The 22,500-nt window shown below is 40.1% G+C and overlaps 1 protein-coding gene across 1 annotated transcript in view; it reads right to left on the bottom strand.

Moving 5' to 3' along the window:
• Nucleotides 1–20,051, bottom strand: part of LOC121367929 — a 56,616-nt gene extending 36,565 nt beyond the window's left edge. The window contains exon 1 of the mRNA XM_041492389.1: nucleotides 19,642–20,051. The gene's annotated coding sequence lies outside the window, so the exon portion shown is untranslated. The remainder of the gene's footprint in view (nucleotides 1–19,641) is intronic.
• Between the last annotated feature and the right edge of the window lie 2,449 nt (nucleotides 20,052–22,500).

The raw sequence follows: 22,500 nt of genomic DNA, 5'->3' as shown, positions 1-22,500 counted from the left end.
GTGGAGGCGAAACAGGCTGATCGATTTACTAACCAAGATAGATTCTCCGCAACCCCAACCCGGAATCACGGCCAGGTTTACACACCTCCATGAAAAAAGTGAAAGTTTATTTTGTTTAACGACACCACTAGAGCATATTGATTTATTAATCATCGGCAATTGGATATCAAACATTTGGTAATCTTGACATATAGTCTTAGAGAGGAAACCCGCTACATTGTTCCATTAGTAACAAGGCATTTTTCACATGCACCATCCCACAGACATGATAGCACATACCACGGCATTTTATGTACCAGTCGTGGTGCACTAGCAGTAACGAGAAATAGCCCATTGACGGAGATCGATCCCAAACCGATCGTGCATCAAGCGAGCACTTTACCCTCCCCAAATGAATAATGCACACTCTCTCATGACGGCGTCACGACCCGTAACACGCGAATCTTAGCATTCATAGTTTATAGGCATTTTTGTTGTTGATGCTGGATACTAATACAAAAGTAGAATGTTATAATATTACCCAGGAGGCGTTTAGATTTTTTACTGTGCAGATATTCCATTCAACTTGTTTTCGTGCTTATTACGGACAGAGTGCTTGAACCTTAATTGGATATAAACGCGAAAATAAGATGAATGTATTGTTTCTTATACACCCGTGGTTTAGAACACCACGCGTTATTTATGATAACACATACCTGTTTACGCATGTACGTGTGTTAATTTCAAGACATACCACTGGCTGCTCCTAGGTAGTGACCAGGTCACCAGTGCCATATAGCCAATGAAAAACAACACGATGGTAATCGATTACACAATAAATGTTACAGCGTTCTGTTAAGAATTTCATAAATAAATCAACCGATTGAAAGCCTTCTGCTCCCCCTACCCCACAATAAGCCTATATTCGCTCCTTGTTTTTGTATCAAATGGATTCAGAGGATTTGATATAATTTAAAACTCAATTCTCAGTGCAATAATAATAATGGTTTCGTTGTTTTACTGTAATTTGCCGTTTCTTTCTTTACAAAAAAGTACACCCTATCAAAACAGTTATTGATAAAAATAAAAATTTGTCCCATACGAAACCTTTGACTTTTTAATATTTTCCTCTTCTAAAATAAAACAATATCTTAGCAAAACATAATTATCAAATGCACGTTTCTTGTTTTATTATCACAGCCACATACCACCACATTCATCATTCAAAATGGCTCCTGTTCCAAAAATCTAGTTAAAATTTTTATAAAAATAAATTTCCGCCATTTTGACCTGCGTCACGATCATGATCAACGGTGTTCTGGCGTTCTACTAACGTACATTGCGCACGCATCTCATTAGCATACTACCCGTGTTACGCACGAAGCTGGCCGGAAGTCGGTCAGAGCTAACACTGGGGAAGCCGCATTATGTTATGACGTCGCTTTCCAAAATCATGTCATTTGTTGTGCACTTTAATACCATTATCATACACGTGTTATATGTTTATTATCCATCATTGTTCAAGATGTACAGGGTAATATAACCAGTATGCCACTGATATTTACTAGGGGATATATATTTTTATCAATCGAAATTTATTTGGTGTTTTGTTTTGTTTTCCAGAAAAAAGTGGATATGGGCAATACTGATCGTGGCTTACATCCTGCTCGCCATCCCGATCTCTGTGGTGTACGTCATGTCCATAACCCAAGGAGAGAGACCCTACACGAGCCCCGACCCGCTACTCTCTGTGGTGTACGTCATGTCCATAACCCAAGGAGAGAGCCCCTACACGAGCCCCGACCCGCTACTCTCTGTGGTGTACGTCATGTCCATAACCCAAGGAGAGAGCCCCTACACGAGCCCCGACCCGCTACTCTATGTGGTGTACGTCATGTCCATAACCCAAGGAGAGAGACCCTACGCGAGCCCCGACCCGCTACTCTCTGTGGTGTACGTCATATCCATAACCCAAGGAGAGACCCTACACGAGCCCCGACCCGCTACTCTATGTGGTGTACGTCATGTCCATAACCCAAGGAGAGAGACCCTACACGAGCCCCGACCCGCTACTCTATGTGGTGTACGTCATGTCCATAACCCAAGGAGAGACCCTACACGAGCCCCGACCCGCTACTCTATGTGGTGTACGTCATGTCCATAACCCAAGGAGAGAGACCCTACACGAGCCCCGACCCGCTACTCTCTGTGGTGTACGTCATGTCCATAACCCAAGGAGAGAGACCCTACACGAGCCCCGACCCGCTACTCTCTGTGGTGTACGTCATATCCATAACCCAAGGAGAGACCCTACACGAGCCCCGACCCGCTACTCTCTGTGGTGTACGTCATGTCCATAACCCAAGGAGAGAGACCCTACACGAGCCCCGACCCGCTACTCTATGTGGTGTACGTCATATCCATAACCCAAGGAGAGAGACCCTACACGAGCCCCGACCCGCTACTCTCTGTGGTGTACGTCATGTCCATAACCCAAGGAGAGAGACCCTACACGAGCCCCGACCCGCTACTCTCTGTGGTGTACGTCATGTCCATAACCCAAGGAGAGAGACCCTACACGAGCCCCGACCCGCTACTCTCTGTGGTGTACGTCATGTCCATAACCCAAGGAGAGAGACCCTACACGAGCCCCGACCCGCTACTCTATGTGGTGTACGTCATATCCATAACCCAAGGAGAGACCCTACACGAGCCCCGACCCGCTACTCTATGTGGTGTACGTCATGTCCATAACCCAAGGAGAGAGACCCTACACGAGCCCCGACCCGCTACTCTCTGTGATGCGCGACGTAGCCCAGTCGCTGGAACTACTCAATTACTCCGTTAACTTCTACCTCTATGTCGCCAGCAATGAAATGTTCCGCAATAGGCTTGCAAGTATATTTGGTTCTAAATTAATTGCGTCAAGGACCAGTCGTAATCCTAGTGTTTCATCTGAGGATGCTACTAATAAAGATGACGGTGATTTCCGTGCATATATCAATGTACGGTCGAATGAAGCAGAACAATAAATGAAAATGAACGGCGTTATAACTACATTTTTAACGATATCACTAGAGCTATTGGATATCAAATATTTGGTAATTCTGACATATAGTCTTAGACATAAAACCTACCACATTTCTTCATTAGTATCAAGCGATCTTTTATATGCACCATCCCACAGACAAGATAGCACATACCATGACCTTTGATATACCAGTCGTAGTACACTGACTGGAACCACAAATAGCCCAATGGGTCCACTGAACAGCATTGTTTGGTCTATATGTTAAACCTTTACCTTGCTCTACCTCGTCTCGAGTAGAGTCAATCCAGTACTATTGATTATAGAAAATACTAATCTGGCATGTGAAGTTAATCCGCTTATTTTATATGTGAAGTTAATCCGCATCACTGTACATGTGAAGTTAATATAGCATTCGAGTATTGTTAATTCAGTCGTGTATATGCAATATTTATACACACACTTTACGAGGTGTATCAGCGAATATCCCAACTGTTTTAGTCGCGAGGCCTCCATTTGGTGAGCAGCATAAACCTAAAAAAATAATTATTAAGTCACAGACACGGTGGGATTCTTAATCGTTGTATTTCTAAGTACACTTGTTTATTAAGTCACAGACACGGTGGGATTCTTAATCGTAGTATTTCTAAGTACACTTGTTTATTAAGTCACAGACACGGTGGGATTCTCAATCGTTGTATTTCTAAGTACACTTGTTTATTAAGTCACAGACACGTTGGGATTCTTAATCGTTGTATTTCTAAATACACTTGTTTATTAAGTCACAGACACGGTGGGATTCTTAATCGTTGTATTTCTAAATACACTTATGTAAGTGATGTGTTTCTTATTACATATCATTCATGAAACTCCATGCAATTAAACAACCTTTAAAACTGTACTTAATACTAGTAACTGCATGTAGTACTATGGAAGTTAGTTTGTTTTGTTTATCTATACCACTAGAGCACATTGATTTATTCATCATCGGCTATTGGATGTCAAATATTTGTTAATTTTGACATGTAGTGTTTTAGAGGAAACCCGCTACATTTTTCCATTAATAGCAAGTCATCTTTTATATGTCCCATACCACAAACCGGATAACACATACCACGGCCTTTGATATACCACTCGTGATTCATTGGTTGGAACGAGAAATAACCCAAACCGACCGCGCATCAGACAAGCGCTTTACCACTATGCTACGTGCACCTCCACTTGCGTAGCCGACAACCAACATTAGGGAAACTCACACTATGTATGTATGTATGTATGTATGTATGTATGTATGTATGTATGTATGTATGTATGTATGTATGTATGTGTCACGGTACATGCTCTTAAATTTGTTTCGCCTGTGGCGATTTTAATTGTGTTAGAGGGCCGTGTGCAGTTTATTGCCCGTAGCCCAGGTGGACAACTTGTTACGTAATACTTCTCGCGCGATCTTGCGTTCCAATATGCACTTAGTCCCGCTGTGGAGGCAATGTGGCGAGTAGTTACGTAATACCTCTGCGAGTGCGGTTTTACAACCGTGATTTTGGCGACGAAGGCGTCAGTAAGTCTGACGATCAGAGAGAAATAATACTGACTCTAGTAGAGTCAGACTATGAGATGATACGTGAGGTGCCGCCTTGTACTCCCAGGCCAATTCTGAATTTATAATAAATAGCTAGGATTTAGAGATATCTAGGAGAACGAATAGGAAGGCTCCGAAGGAACGTAGTCCGTTTGGACTTTGGTAAATATCATTTCTGCTCTGTGTATAACCTTGATGTGATTGATGTGACTTTAAATATTTTAATACTGTATTATACCGATATTCTTTAGACAGTGCCTTCGGTCATCTGACGAAGTAAATCTTAGACTTATTGTTCTAACATTATATGAGTATTTGGTAATATAAAGCTTAGCCAGTCATCCTAGAAGACCCTAGGTACACTGTAGGTTATTGTCTTTATTGTGATAAGTATTAATTCTGTGTTACAAGGTTACTGAATGAGTAGTTAGGGTTAATTAAAAATTAACCCGTTAGGAATAGAGCTGTAATTCCTTTATTAATTAAGTTCCCCAAGAAGCGTTCCTAAATTATCACACGTTACTGAACGAGTAGTAAGGGTTAATTAAACATTAACCAGTTAGGAATGGTGTTGTAATTCCTTTATTAATTAACTTCTCCGGGAAGCGTTTCTCAATTATCACACGTGTGGGTGTGGTGTAACGGTGAAGTGATTCGCATATTGTGTAACTAGACACCTAGAGATTAACTAATTAAGTGATCAGTTCTGGGTTGTTATTATTGCTGTTATTAATTAACTACTACGGCTGTACATTTGTCAGCGTAGATTAATACAGATTCCAAGGTGTATTGTGTTTTTGTTGTGTTTTCTAGAGAACTAACGTGCTATATTATATATACTTTATATAAGATCGTATCTCTGATCATACCTAGAGACGAGCCATACTAGGGTTAACAGCCTGTTACAGAGAGATCTAATAGATATACAAGTAGGAGAGATATTTTGATAATCGTGTTTTATTCGGTTACGGGTATTATAGAATCCCCGTGACAGGAGTAGAAAATTGGGGCGCTCGTCCCGGATCTGAAACGGGACATGCATATTTAAAAAAGTATTGTTTGTAAATGGGGGCTTTATAAATTAATTTTACAAATTAAACAGAAGTAGCACGTTGTTCACTAGAAAATTAATTAATATTAAGTGCGTCATATCTAAACATGGATAAGAATTTGCTGGATAGGCCTACGCTCAGTGTAGTGGAGATTAAGCGAGCACGTAAGGCCGAGTTAGTTGAAATCGCGGGTGAGCGAGAAATTGATTTAACATCAGCTAAAACCTTAGGTGATATAAAGACAATTATTATCCAGGAAGTTTTTGGTGATAGGCCTGTTATGGAAGACAGTGAGATTGTTCCAGAGATAGAGATAAATGGGTTAAGTGTGGAAGAACAATTAGCTTTTAAAAAGCTTGAGTACGATAGAGAAGAGAAAGAGAGAGAAAGAGAAGAACGTGCATTAGATAGAGAAGAGAGAGAGAGAGATAGAGAGAGGGATAGAGAAGATAGAGATAGGGATAGAGAGAGAGAGAGAAAGAGAAGAGAGGGATAGAGAGAGAGAGAGAGAAAGAGAAGATAGGGATAGAGAGAAAGAAGAAAGGAATAGAGAATTCCAGCTAGAAAAATTAAAAGTGGAACATGAGTTAAAGTTGAATACTGAAGAAGTTAGACGAGAAGCCGGAAATGGGTTTAACATGTCGGAGGCTTATAGATCAGTGCCGGTATTTGATGACGAGGAGGTAGATATGTTCTTTCAACTTTTTGAACGGGCCGCTAAGCAGCTAAATTGGCCGGAGTCTAAGTGGACATTGTTAGCCGTGTCTAAGTTTAAGGGGAAGGCTAGTATAGCTTATAATTCAATGAGTGATGAGCGAGCAAGTCAGTACGACTTAGTTACGGCTGCAGTGTTGAGGGCTTATGAATTACGACCTGAGGATTATCGTTTACGGTATAGCGAGTTGAGAAAAACGCAGGGTCAGTCTTATAGTGAGTTTGTGGCTAAGAAGGCAGGGATGTTTGATAAATGGGTGATTTCTCATCAGGTAGAATCATATACCGAGTTACGGGAGTTGTTGATCTTACAGGACATTAAAAATGGATTACCAGTTAGCTTACATATTCATTTAGAGGATCGTGATGTCAAAAAGATAGAGGAGGCAGGTATAGTGGCAGATGATTACGTGTTAATACACAAAGCTCAGGCAGTACCGGGTAGCTCTTTACAACAGGGTGATAAGAAGAAATTTCAGCCAGGTTTTTCCCGGGAAAGTAACTATCGGGGAGAGTCATCTAGTTGGTCAGCTAGTCAGGCAAGGAATGCACCTGGTGGGCAAAGTAAGGATAGACCTGCATTATCAGCCAATGCACGAACGTTTCGGCCACATTGCAGTTCCTGTAAAAAGGATAACCATCTTATCGGGGATTGTTTTAAAAGGAAACGCGATAATGCGCAAGTGGTCGGTTTAGTGAGGTCAGCTCCGTTAGCGAGAGAGTTAATGGTTAGTCCCATGGCAGAGAAAGTAAATCCGTATGTGTCCACTGGTATGGTTTGTGATGTGAAACAAGAGTTGTGTCCTAAGGCAATATCAATCTATAGAGATACCGGGTGTAGTCAGAGTCTGATAACGCAAAAGTGTTTAGCTGGTATTGAAAATTCAGATACAGGACATAGTTTGGCTTTAAGCTCGGTTACTGGAGAAAAAATGGTTGTCAGGTTACATAAGGTTTTCTTGTGTTCGAAGTTTGTGACGGGACCAGTCATTATGGGTGTTGTGAAGGACTTGCCTGTTGAAAACATAGGAGTTTTGTTGGGAAATTATTTGACTAGTCAGTGTTGTCAGCCGAAATGTGACCAACTGTTAATTAAAGACAGCACGTTACCAATAGAAGAGTGTGAGGTTGATGAGATTAAATATCCTGCGTGTGTAATGACTAGGGATATGACCAGTAGGTTAGCACAAGACGCAGAGGATATTTGTGATTTGTCTGATACGTGTGTGAGCCATGAACTTGGAGTGGATGAGGTTATCAGTAAAATTGTAGACAAGTCAACTGAGGAATTAAATGTGGTGGAACCTGTTGATCTCCCGCAGAGGGGAATTGAACCAGTTGTGTTTGATAGAGGGGACTTACCTTGTATTAGACAAGAGTTAGTACTAGAGCAGGGGGCTAATCCAAATTTGTTGGCAACTCGCACTACCTTGTTAACTGTGGACAAGGGAGTATTAATAAATAAGAGAGTTAGAAATCGGAGGTTGCCGGCGACCAATCTAGCTAGGAAGCAACTGAGCCATGCTCAGAACAAAATAAAATCAGAGTTTGATAGGAAGGCTAGGAAGCAACTGAGCCATGCTCAGAGCAAAATAAAATCAGAGTTTGATAGGAAGACTAAGAGTCGGGAATTTAAACCAGGGGATAAGGTGCTGCTGTACCTTCCCATTAAACGGGGTTCTGTGCAGAACAGGTATTTCGGACCCTATGTTGTGCACAAACGGGTTAATGAGACAGGGTATGTGATAAACACTCCTGATAGGGTTAGGAAACGTAGGTATTGTCACATCAATTTGCTAAAAGGTTATTTTGACAGACTGCCGATAGTTCCAGAGAGACCGGTCCAAATTGAGAGACACTCAATTTCCTGTGATGACGTCAAGACTGCGGAGATCAAGTTGGCCAACGGCCAGATTCTAGCAGACTTCAGCCCCCAGCGAGCAAAGTTGACTACGTTGAAACAAGACAATGTTTCCATTTGTCAGAACCTTCCAACGGTTACCAATACCTTAAGCCAAGATGTGCGCTTGGAACCCAACGCTACACCGCGTCCACAGCATGCCTATCGGAGAAAACCTGGAAAACGTGCGACGCTGAAAAGGAAGGAAACGAAGTTCCATTGGTCAGGTGAAGGCGAGAAGTCATTCATCCGTATCAAGCAGATGCGCTACTCGTCTCCCGTGATGGCAGCACCAGACTACCGAATGCCGTTCAAGCTAGCTGTGGGTGCCAGTGACGTGGGTGCTGGAGCTGTGCTGTTCCCAGAAGACGAAGACGGACTGGACCATCCTAATGAAAGCCTCCAACCAGACAGATTTGAGATGGAGTCTTCTTCTGCAGGAATTCCCAATTACCATTGGACATATCAAGGGCACATCCTGTGTAATCGCTGATGCCCTGTCCCGAAGTTGAACGTTATGATAATATGGTGACATTCTTTATTTCTGTTTTGTTTATATATATTTTTGTATACCAGGGACTCAGAGACTCAGTGTGATTACTGGTAGTCACCTTATTATTACCTGTGTTATAAATGCCCGTATGCGTCGGTTAACGCACCTTTTTGTTTTAATGTAGTATATTTCCCTATTCCTAGAGTAGAGGAAATATCCTTTTTGAGGTGGGGGTGTGTCACGGTACATGCTCTTAAATTTGTTTCGCCTGTGGCGATTTTAATTGTGTTAGAGGGCCGTGTGCAGTTTATTGCCCGCAGCCCAGGTGGACAACTTGTTACGTAATACTTCTCGCGCGATCTTGCGTTCCAATATGCACTTAGTCCCGCTGTGGAGGCCATGTGGCGAGTAGTTACGTAATACCTCTGCGAGTGCGGTTTTACAACCGTGATTTTGGCGACGATGGCGTCAGTAAGTCTGACGATCAGAGAGAAATAATACCGACTCTAGTAGAGTCAGACTATGAGATGATACGTGAGGTGCCGCCTTGTACTCCCAGGCCAATTCTGAATTTATAATAAATAGCTAGGATTTAGAGATATCTAGGAGAACGAATAGGAAGGCTCCGAAGGAACGTAGTCCGTTTGAACTTTGGTAAATATCATTTCTGCTCTGTGTATAACCTTGATGTGATTGATGTGATTGATGTGACTTTAAATATTTTAATACTGTATTATACCGATATTCTTTAGACAGTGTCTTCGGTCATCTGACGAAGTAAATCGTAGACTTATTGTTCTAACATTATATGAGTATTTGTTAATATAAAGCTTAGCCAGTCATCCTAGAAGACCCTAGGTACACTGTAGGTTATTGTCTTTATTGTGATAAGTATTAATTCTGTGTTACAAGGTTACTGAATGAGTAGTTAGGGTTAATTAAAAATTAACCCGTTAGGAATAGAGCTGTAATTCCTTTATTAATTAAGTTCCCCAAGAAGCGTTCCTAAATTATCACACGTTACTGAACGAGTAGTAAGGGTTAATTAAAAATTAACCAGTTAGGAATGGTGTTGTAATTCCTTTATTAATTAACTTCTCCGGGAAGCGTTTCTCAATTATCACACGTGTGGGTGTGGTGTAACGGTGAAGTGATTCGCATATTGTGTAACTAGACACCTAGAGATTAACTAATTAAGTGATCAGTTCTGGGTTGTTATTATTGCTGTTATTAATTAACTACTACGGCTGTACATTTGTCAGCGTAGATTAATACAGATTACAAAGTATATTGTGTTTTTGTTGTGTTTTCTAGAGAACTAACGTGCTATATTATATATACTTTATATAAGATCGTATCTCTGATCATACCTAGAGACGAGCCATACTAGGGTTAACAGCCTGTTACAGAGAGATCTAATAGATATACAAGTAGGAGAGACATTTTGATAATCGTGTTTTATTCGGTTACGGGAATTATAGAATCCCCGTGACAGTATGTATGGATGGATGTATGGATATATGGATGGATGTATGGATGGATGGATGGATGGATGGATGTATGTATGTATGTATCATTTTATAAAACTTAATAGTTAAAAAAGGTTTGATTGGGGGCGTGACCCCCCACCCCCACCCCTCCGTGGCTACACGACTGGCTAGGTGACGCCTCAATCATCTAATCAACATAGTGTGAAGGTATGAGCCAAATTATAACATAATCGCAGGATTGTGTAGAAAAATAAGTTCGTCTTTACAATTTCCTATAGATCTTGTTGTGAACGGAATTCAGCCGTGCAGGTGCTACGTATTTAGTCAAGAACTATGATTTATTCAAAATATGTTAGTGATTGCTGGTTACTTCCCAACACCGGTAAAGACACCACTCAATTAACGTCTACCATATAAATGAATTAAGCAAAATTAGACTTGATTTGTTTAAAGGCAACATACACCAGACACATTAAAAAGGAGGATGTGTGTGTGCACAAAAAGCAGCATATAAACGGTAATAAAAAGTATACAAAAAGAGAAACAAAACTATATTTAACAATGACTAGAAAAGGGACTTCGTTAGCCGATCAATAGGGGCGCTTCTGGGATGCACCTCCCATTCGAAATTAAAAGCAATACTACAGTAGTGTCGGAAATAGGATAAAACAGATTTTCATCGATTATTTCTTTCATATTAAACTGACAAGTAAATATTTTGTAAATATCTATTTAATGATGCTCTACCTAATTTAGCATGCACTTGTTTGCGCTCTCATTGATGTACAAGGTGCTGTTTACTCTTGAAATTACAAAAAAAGATATCAGTAAACAGGTGAATTGTATACTTTACTGAAACAGACTATAATACATTTTGATCGATATGTGTCAATTTCATTTACCCTTAAACAAACTATTAATTTAAAACTGCAAGTTAACTCAGTATTTTGAATTGCAGCATAAATTATGAATTATGATTATCATATTTAATTAACATAAATTCAATATAAGTACATTAAAAATTTACACAATCTTGCAACCACTTAGAGGTGCTATATTATAGTTATATGTGAGCATCTGTTTGTGATAAAGATTCTCCATTAAAAATGTATTTTCTACTAGTAGTTAAAATTATTTTGTTAGAATTATTTATGGGCATATAGTTGAAGGTGTAGTACTTAAATTTTAAAGCAAAATGTAATTTAATTTTTTTTTATTTACAATAGCTGTCATTATGCAACTTGGAGATAGCACCTTTAATATCGGTATAATAGATCACACACTCAGAATGGTTTTTGACAGTTTTGCTCAAAAGTTACTTAAACTGTCTACAGATATTTTGTTTTGGAGAGGGATAGGTGTAAACCGTCATCAGAGACGGTCCCTCACATATTGCAACAGCAATGAAATTGACACATGTCGATCATAATTTGTTACAGTCTGTTTCAATAAAGTGCACAAATCACCTGTTTACTGACATCTTTCTTTTAATTCCAAGAGTAAACACACCTTGTACATCAATGAGAGCCCAAATAAATGAATGCTAAATTAGGTAGAGTATCATTAAATAGATATTTACAATATATTTACCTGTCAGTTTAATATGAAAGACATAATCGACGAAAATAATTCTATTTCCGACACTACGTTTAGTGTGTAAGGTTGTTAACATCATTTCTATATAAATGTAGTCAAAATAAAAATACATGTGTAAGGTTCCATGGGCGTACGGGCTCCCATTTTTGTAGGGGGCAGGCTGTTTTTTGCCCGAATCTGGATAAGAACATTTATTCATATTGGCATTACTGTCAAACAGCTATATAGGATTGCAAACGAATCATTACGCATTTTTACCTGGATTATAACTAATGTAGTGGGTAAAATGGTGGAAATACACGGTAAATAGGTCTCTGGTTGGCCGATTTCCCCCGAATATTTCTATAATTTTTGCCTGAATTTCCGGTTTACTCCTGCACTAGGTTTTCCCCGTCTCCTACGCTATGGAAGGTTGTTAAAAAAAAGACAAATGACTGAGGCAAAAGATAAAATAACAAACTCAGAACCAGTTATTTCTCTCGGGACATACATTTAATCTCTGTAACTGGTAACTCGTTTATTATCCTCTATACACACAACATACACATAGATACAAAGACAAACACAACTAGTCATGTACTCACACAAACACACGCATACAACCACACATACACACACTGGCAGATTCATTTCGATGAAATGGGTGCATAGTTGAAGAAGAAGACGGTTCTCACACACATGTATGCGAGATAGATTACGACAAAGTTTTAAAAGACTGAGTCAGCAGACATTATAACTGATGGAATTAGCAAAACTAAAAGTCTTAACAGACTACGCCGTTAAACAAAAAGTTAAAGTTTGTTTTGTTTAATGATACCACTAGAGGACATTGAGCACAATCATCTTCTATTGGATGTCAAACATTTGGTAATCCTGACTCATTGCCATCAGAGGAAACCCGCTACATATTTCCAAATACAGCAAGGGATCTTTTATATGCACTTTCCCACAGACAAGAAAGCACATACTATGGCCTTTGACCAGTTGTGGTACACAGGATGGAATGATAAAAAAAAATCAGTTGAATGGATTCACAGAGGTGCTTTGATCCTGCGACACAAACACCTCAAGCAAACACACAACCGACTCAGCTAAATCCCGCCCCTTTAAACATATAGAGACAGAATGACCAGTTTCGATGTGTCGGCCTTGGTGGTTGTAATCTAATGCGAGTAGGTACCAGTGTACCACCCCTACATCGTTAGATGGCCAGCTTCGATATGTCGGCCTTGGTGATCTGTAATCTAATGCGAGTAGGTACCAGTGTACCACCCCTACATCGTTAGATGCCCATCTTCGATACGTCGGCCTTGGTGCTCTGTAATCTAATGCGAGTAGGTACCAGTGTACCACCCATACATCGTTAGATGCCCATCTTCGATATGTCTGCCTTGGTGATCTGTAATCTAATGCGAGTAGGTACCAGTGTACCACCCCTACATCGTTAGATGCTCATCTTCGATATGTCGGCCTTGGTGCTCTGTAATCTAATGCGAGTAGGTACCAATGTACCACCCCTACATCGTTATATGTTCATCTTCGATATGTCGGCCTTGGTGCTCTGTAATCTAATGCGAGTAGGTACCAATGTACCACCCCTACATCGTTAGATGCCCATCTTCGATATGTCTGCCTTGGTGATCTGTAATCTAATGCGAGTAGGTACCAGTGTACCACCCCTACATCGTTATATGTTCATCTTCGATATGTCGGCCTTGGTGCTCTGTAATCTAATGCGAGTAGGTACCAGTGTACCACCCATACATCGTTAGATGCCCATCTTCGATATGTCTGCCTTGGTGATCTGTAATCTAATGCGAGTAGGTACCAGTGTACCACCCCTACATCGTTAGATGCTCATCTTCGATATGTCGGCCTTGGTGCTCTGTAATCTAATGCGAGTAGGTACCAATGTACCACCCCTACATCGTTATATGTTCATCTTCGATATGTCGGCCTTGGTGCTCTGTAATCTAATGCGAGTAGGTACCAATGTACCACCCCTACATCGTTAGATGCCCATCTTCGATATGTCTGCCTTGGTGATCTGTAATCTAATGCGAGTAGGTACCAGTGTACCACCCCTACATCGTTAGATGCTCATCTTCGATATGTCGGCCTTGGTGCTCTGTAATCTAATGCGAGTAGGTACCAGTGTACCACCCCTACATCGTTATATGTTCATCTTCGATATGTCGGCCTTGGTGCTCTGTAATCTAATGCGAGTAGGTACCAGTGTACCACCCCTACATCGTTAGATGTCCATCTTCGATATGTAGACCTTGGTGGTCTGTAATCTAATGCGAGTAGGTACCAGTGTACCACCCGTGCATCGTTAGATGTCTATCTTCGACACAGGGTGTGCACTTTACGGTCGCCCAATCGCCCATGGCGTCGGGCAAGTCAAAACCTTATCACGTGTCGCCAGCCTGGCGACCGAAAATTTCCGCATAATGTATTATGTATCAAAATGCAAATAACTAATGTTTGTAAGAGATCGAAAAGTTATTTTTTTATTTATTGTTTTCAACTGGTTTCCTATTAGTATCTGCGCAACCAAACCCATATAGGACATAATAGCGATTACTTCCCCAGTCTATCGAACAGTCTAAAGCCATTCGGAATGCATCGGCCGGTTTTGATTATGTATTCGGAAAACCTCGGCAACGTAAATGTATTCGTAGGTTCAATGGGAACACCTCGACAATGTCCGTCTTTACTTTCCATTTAGTTACAATCGGAACAACTCGTCACATTCCGCTACGTTATGTTTCGCAGAAAGATTTAGTTTAGGTCTCACTACACAGATGTCTTCTGCCATTGAAACACATGTTAAATTGCCCAACTTCAAATGAAGATTGCCACTAGAACGGGTTCTCATTGGCACTAACAACATACACCATTGCGAACATACATTATATAAGCATTTATTTTCACTCCAAAATTGAGAACATTTCCGTCTCCGTTTTTTTGCTATATGTCCGCATCCGGCTGTAGTACCGGTCCGAACAGGTGGTTCATTAACCGATTCACTCCGGCTGTCTCTTGCCAAAAGGTCAAAGCACAATATTACAAAATAACATGGGCAAAATAAAGCCAGAAGGCTTACCATTAAACATACATATTGTTTTAATTCTTCGCCATTTCCTGGAAGTGAATATGTGAACCATAACATGTGTCACAATTAGGAACTATAGTGGATCGTCATCGATCAACTCTCACCCGGAAGTCAACCGTGTAGTGAGACCGAAGGGTCCACCAGAATAACCTGTGTCCGTGACGTCACAGTTGAATGTACAATATATACATGTGTATATGCATATGAAGGGTCCACCAGAATAACTTATCAGTGATGCCACATTTTAATAAGGTGATGTGTTTGAATTGAACTCTGCAATCGCGGACTGTTTATGCCCAAGAAAGCATGATTTACCAACTAATTCATACAAACAAACTGAAGTGAACACACATAGAAACACACAAATTCATACATTTAAAACTAAAGCGAAAAACACACACACACACACACACACACACACACACACACACACACACACACACACACATACATACAAATCAGGTTGTTGTTTTTTTTACTCCAGAAAATAGCATACACACCTGAGAGTTTAATTCGTATAGTGTTTCATTTGTATATAAAAAGTAGTGCCCCCTCCCTAGGATTTTTATCAGGGTACAGCCCTGCAAATTCACGCAAGCACGCACACGCACACACAAATAAATTCACGCACATACACCCCCACAAATTCTCTCTCTCTCTCTCTCTCTCTCTCGCTCTCTCGCTCTCTCTCTCTCTCTCTCTCTCTCTCGCTCTCTCTCTCTCTCACACACACACACACACTATATTTCACAGACATACAAATATGTTTCTCTTAAGTCGGTTGTACGTCAATTTTTTACAATACACTCAACTGACTTTTTCTGATTTTGTTAATAGATACACCATTAAAAATGCTAATTATGTATGAGAGAACACACTCAACAGAGAGAGAGAGAGAGAGAGAGAGAGAGAGAGAGAGAGAGAGAGAGAGAGAGAGAGAGAGAGAGAGAGAGAGAGAGAGAGAGAGAGGAGGGGAAGGTGTATGTTTGTGTGTGTGTGTGTGTGTGTGTGGGGGGGGGGGGGGGTCTGGTATCATAGGCTGAAATGTTTTCTGTTTGTTTTTCTGCTTAGTCACCTGTATACAAGTATTTAATATTTAGACTGGTAACACGTAGAGGACCTGATTTTAATCAGATTAATATTTACTTCACGTACAATCATAAATCTCATCTTTAAAACGTCTCCCCCCCAATACACCCCACTCACCCCACAACCCCCACCTCAACGACCGAATAATAAAGCGTATCTACCCAACCGTGTTATAATACTATTACTACATTGCCAACTCTACATTGCCAATGTCTATTCTCGAGGAACTGGGAAAGTCCAACACGGAAAACGAAACGTTTTTGTAAGATTAGCTGGACTACTGTTAAAATCGGGAATAAAATATGATAGCAACATATGAATATATTTCAGAATACCATCACTTCGCAAAAAAACACAAACTCTCCCTCCGTCTCTCCCCCCTCTCTCTCTCTCCCCCTCTCTCTCTCTCTCTCTCTCTCTCTCTCTCTCTCTCTCTGTGTATCTCTTTGTATCTCTGTGTCTGTCGACCCCCTCCCCCCCACCTCTCTCTCTCTCTCTCTCTCTCTCTCTCTCTCTCTCTCTCTCTCTCTCTCTCTCTCTCTCTCTCTCTCTCTCTCTCTCTCTATCTGTGTCTCTTTCTATATAGCTCCCTCTCGCTCTCTGTTAATGAAATTAATTGGGAGTATTGTGTGTTATGGGGAAAAGATATTTAGTTCACAATGATATTGTCGTCTATTTGTTGTAATGCAATATAAAATAATCTTAAAAATACGAGTTGTCATGGTGATCTTAGTTTATTTCCATGTTCGTATATCATTCCGGTCAAAGTACGCTTTTCTGGTTACGAAGGGTTCTATACAATATACACGCTTGCAGTTTGGCTTTAGAGAACAACCCGTTGTAGGGTCATTTTAATATGAATAACAGATTAGAACACAGACAGACAATTTGTATTTAATACGTCAGTCCTGATCGACTGTCTATTACGTAATTTATGTATTTATAATCACACGTCGGGCCGCTGTTGTACATGTGTCCTCATTTCAGCCCATGTTACCTGACTTCAAATACGCGGTGAAAAGACTCGACAGCTTAACCACTTGACAACAAACACCGTTTCTTGTTTGTTTGTCTGTCTGCTGAGTCACCTGTATACAAGTATAATAATAATCACATCACGAGCTACTATTTTTTTCCTTGTCATGTGACTGGAAATTTCCGATAAAACCCCCCAATGATTCAACCCTATACCAGCACCATATAAAGCAGTTGCGGATCCGGTTGGTGTGTGTGTGTGTGTGTGTGTGTGTGTGTGTGTGTGTGTGTGTGTGTGTGAGTGAGAGAGTCTTATTGGTCTCAAGACGCTTTTTTCACATTAGAGGTGGGATCAGTATGGACTACTATGTAGCGGGTCTTAAATCAATCATATTTAATATGTAATAAACGTCACATCATTCAATATAAACATTTCTTTCATAAATCTGCCGATTGAGATACGACCCCCAACACATACACAAAAACCTTAGCAAGATGACATTATAAAGGACAGCTATATATCAAACTAGAAATATGTTTACTTTTACTGTGCGAAAACCATAAAGTGTAATCTACGTTTTTTATATTGTTAAGTCAAAGAACATTACACCAGCCCAGTCACGTATTCATATCAATACATCTATTCTCGAGGAACTGGGAAAGTCCAACACGGACAGATAGAGGTGTCTAAACTTGACTGTGGACTATTTTTTAAATCGGGAATACTATGACTGTAACTTGTAGATGTTTCTATTTCACGTGTGAATATATTTTAAAATATTATTATTTTGTAATTAACGTTAATAATTTATATCGAAGCGGTTATAGTGAGAAATGACGCGATATTTTATACGGTAGGATTGATAAATAGGAATTTTCACCTGCATTTTAGTTGCTAACAAAACTGCAAATAATAATAATAATAATAATAATAATAATAACAAATAAAAATAATAATAAATAAAAAATAGACACCCACCCACCCCCACCCCGACCTCTCCCCCAGCTAAATCCTTCTCTTTGATAAATGTTGTGTACCGAAACAAAATTCCACGTGTTTGCGTGTATGTGCGTGTTTTGTGTGTGCGCGCACGTGTGTGTATTTTTTTATGTATGTATGTGTGTTGTGCATTTTAATGCATGAGTCTATGTGTTTGTGTATATTTGTGTATGTATGTGTGCATTTTTGTGGATGTATGTATGCCTGTGTGTATTTTTGTATGTGTACATTTGTCTATGTATGTTTGTATTATATTGTATGTATGTGGTAGGGTATCTGTGTGTGTTTGTGTGTGTCTGCCAGTGTGTTTGTGTGTGTCTGTCAGTGTGTTTGTGTTTCTCTGTCAGTGTATGTTTGTCAGTGTGTTTGTGTCTGTCAGAGTGTTTGTGTGTCTGTGAGTGTGTTTGTGTGTCTGTTAGTGTGTGTTTGTCAGTGTGTTTGTGTGTGTCTGTGAATGTGTTTATGTGCGTCTGTGAGTGTATTTGCGTGTGTCTGTGAATGTGTTTGCATGTGTCTGTGAGTGTGTTTGTGTCGTATGTGTGAATGTTTGTGTGTGTCTGTGAGTGTTTTTGTCGTATGCGCGAGTGTTGCATGTGTATTTGTGTGTTTGCGTGTCAATGAATGCGTTTGTGTCGTATGTGTGTTTGCATGTTTATCTGAGTGTATTTGTGTGTCTGTGAATGTGTTTGTGTCGTATGTGTATGTTTGCATGTGTATCTGAGTGTTTGCGTGTCTGTGAGTGTGTTTATGTCGTATGTGTTGGTGTTTGTGTAGTAGTGTTGGTATAAAGTGCTCCTACTGGCAGTAGCTAGTGGGAATTTCCCTATTAGCTCAGTTGGTAGATCGCTGGACTCTGGTACTGAGAGTCTGTGGTTCGAATCCCTTCAGTGAAGGTTGATATTTTTCTGTTACATTTGGAGCCGACGTAGGGACTGGGTGTGTTCTTAACACAAGAATACAATTATAACCCAGTCAGGACCCGTAACAGTTCAACTGCCCATGGCCCACAGCTCCGGGACGTAGCTTCACTTGAGTGGGGGAGTATGTAGTAGTGTTGGTATAAAGTGCTCCTACTGGCAGTAGCTAGTGGGAATTTCCCTATTAGCTCAGTTGGTAGAGCGCTGGACTCTGGTACTGAGAGTCTGTGGTTCGAATCCCCTCAGTGGAGGTTGATTTTTCTGTTACATTTGCATGTGTGTATGTTCATGTGTTTGTGTTTTTATGAGTATGTATTTGTACGTTTGTGTATGTGTGTATCAAGTATGTATATGTATGAATGTGTGAGTGTTTGCGTCTGTGAGTGGGTTTGCGTGTGTGTAGGCCTATGTATGTCCACGTGTTTGTGTTTTTATGAGCATGCATTTATAAGTTTGTGTATGTGTATGTGCGTGTTTGTGTATCTGTCTATAGACGCGCGTGCGTGCTTGCGTGCGTGTGTGTGTTTTCGGAAGAAAGGGGCTAGAGAACCCGAACATCTGCCCCAAATCCGCGCCTGTGTAACATTATGATTGTTTTAAGCATTTTTGGTCACTTCATACAAATGTTTAGTAGTTTAATAATTACTGTCACTGTTAAGCAAACAATATAATTTCAATGCGTAAAGCAAAATAAAATGGTATACCTACCTATCCCCTCTGCACCTTTCCCGTACGAAATTTTATTTACAGCAACACGTCAGCTAACAGTTGTGTAGTAGTCAGTTTTGTTCAGCAGTGAGGTTGGCACTAAAAATAGACACAACTAAATAGTGACGGGAAATATCCACGCAGCCATTTCTACACTGCCTAGCCAAGTGGGCGTGAGTTCGACTCATACCCCTTTCAATGATTAAGGTAGTTTCTGGGATAGGGTTAGGGTTAGTCTTTAGATATTTTGATATAGAGGGGTATGTGGCGAACTCTTTCTTATCAAGCAAACTATGGCCCATAAATATTACTACTACAACCCCTACCTCAAAGTATTAACTGCAGAAAATGGTACCTTTCATGGCTAATTTTCGGTATAGCCAAATGTTTTTACAACACCCCTAGTTTGGCAATTTTTTTTAATTTTTTTATTTTTTATTTTTTTACACAGGTTCCCCATAATGTTCCAAGCACAAGGCTACTTGACACAGTGGTACTAGATGAAATAAAATTGCATACACCTTTTTGCTCATATGAAACTATTTGTTTTTTACAACCAACACACTCACATTTATCACCAATCACAGGACTTGTGGTGTTCACCTCTCTATAAAAAGCTTGGTACACCTCGCACTTTGACCCAGCCGGAAGTTATTTGGTTTAGTACTACCTAAAGCACCATGTTCACAGTGCAGGGGACAATGTCAGTATGTTTGTGAAGGGATGTTCCACAATGTAGATGGAAAGTATAAAGGTATGTAATATAAATTATGATAAGTAATCTGTATTTAGCAACCACAATTATAGGTTTAACATAACTTGAAAGCAATGTAGTAGCCATCAATTTGGATTGATGGGTTTGTGGGGTGTACACCCATTTTCCCCCCAGTGTTTTATATGTGCAGGGGGTGTCACTGGTGGAGGATCCGATGGGAGTGGGGGTGGGCAACCAACATTTTAGAAAACAAACTTATAAAGGCAAACAAATTCCTGATAATTTTTAAGGCCTAAAAGTTGAGTTTCACAGTACCACTGATAATGTTTAAAATTATATATTATAACATTAAATAATTATTCAGTATGTAACAGCAATATCAGTATATTGCATGAATAATAATAAAAACCCTCTGCTGAATGTTGTCAATTGTGATTCAGTTTGTTAACATCTTCTTTCAGTTACACGAGGAGAATGAGGCACACAAGACAGCTGTCCTAAAGAAAATGGGAGAAGAAGCTACCCCGGGGACAACATAATAATTATAATTTAATTACAACAGTTTCTAATAAAACTATAACAAATCCACGATTTCAATTTGTTTCGACCCTTTCTGTCAGCTTCCCCCGACTCTGTCTTCTGTCCACACCATCGCCTACCTGTCTCAACTTCCTCCACGTTTGCAGTCTCTGTGTATTTCGCTGCACCCACCTAGCATCCTCGTCCTTTGCCGCTAATAAAGCTGGTCTGACTCACGGCACTAACTAACGACCGCCGGTAGTAGGGGTGCATAGTATGTGGTTACAAGTACCTCTTAACAATGCCAGAAGTAAATACTGAACACTCTCCGAAGTGGTCAGACTAAGCCCACAGCTAAAAGCTGATGGGGAATGGCAGGTGTGTAGCGCTGATAGCCACAAGAGACAAAGACATGTCTCGGTTGGAGAGACAAGGACTAGGATGTGGAGGTGGACAGCGAAAGAAGTTGAACGATAGGAGGAGTTGCCAGATCGGGAAGAAATGAGATGAAATTCAAAGGAGAGAAAGGAAAGGGGGCAGTGGGATAAAACAAAGTAAACACGCCCCCCCCACCCCCCCCCCCCCCCAAAAAAAAAAAAAAAAAAAAAAAAAAAAGTTTTGTTTCCTTCTTTTGTGTTGTTATTATTGTTTGTATGATATGATAAGATGTTTTTAAACTGCAATTTAAGTTAGTTCTTTTTTTAACTAAATTTGGTCGCGGGCCATTCAAAATTTGTACGGGCGAGTCAAAGTGTTGCTGTGAGTGGCCCGATTGGCCAGTCAAAACAAATCCCAAGTGCATATATATATAATGTAGCTAGGATATGACTGCTTTATCCGTCATCATATTCTTTCATAGAAACGGTGGTTACAGGATAAATGTTGTTATCCAGCTTCGAGCATATTCGTTTAATTCGGGCAAAAGCCAGCCTGCCCACCTAAGAAAAGGGAATACACTGTATGTATATCGTGACATTATTAATTTTGTTCTCACTTGTTAAAACGTACTTCGAATCTGACCCAGATACTACGGACATCATCACGTGACATGACAACTGGTTTTAGCCTTACCACGTGACGCGTTCCGGTTCAGTAACACCAGCAACAACAACAACAACAGCAGCAGCAGCAACAACAACAGCAACAGCAGCAAAACTTTAAATCATTTGTCACATGGAGTATTCTCGGAACCGGCGTGACGTCACACGGCCTAGTTACCGATCATCCGGGTCTTTGGGGGTGAAGCAAAGCCTTAGTGATTACTGGTTTACATAGAATAAAATTATCATATTAACTTTCTACATGCCTTACATATTGTCATTTATTTTCTGTAGCTAACACATAGTTGCAATACGTTTTATGTGTATTATAACAGCTTGGGTTGCCATATAAGAGAAACGAACAACGGGAATCTGAATTAGTATAATCTATATTTAGTACCGATGTGTTTCCGTGTACTTTGAATGTCGAGGGGACAGGGCAGGTTGGGCAGAATGTTTATGCAATTTTCAGGTAATGTTAATTATAAATTTTAACAATTTTGAAATAATAAGATAATTATTAATATAATAATTATGATGTGGGCTACAAAATATATAATTTGTATTTATAATAAAATTTGTATG

Source organism: Gigantopelta aegis, chromosome 1, assembly GCF_016097555.1.
Source record: "Gigantopelta aegis isolate Gae_Host chromosome 1, Gae_host_genome, whole genome shotgun sequence".
Taxonomy (NCBI): domain Eukaryota; kingdom Metazoa; phylum Mollusca; class Gastropoda; order Neomphalida; family Peltospiridae; genus Gigantopelta; species Gigantopelta aegis.
Note: the sequence above shows the minus strand (reverse complement) of the source record. Positions and strands in the feature narration are given on the sequence as shown.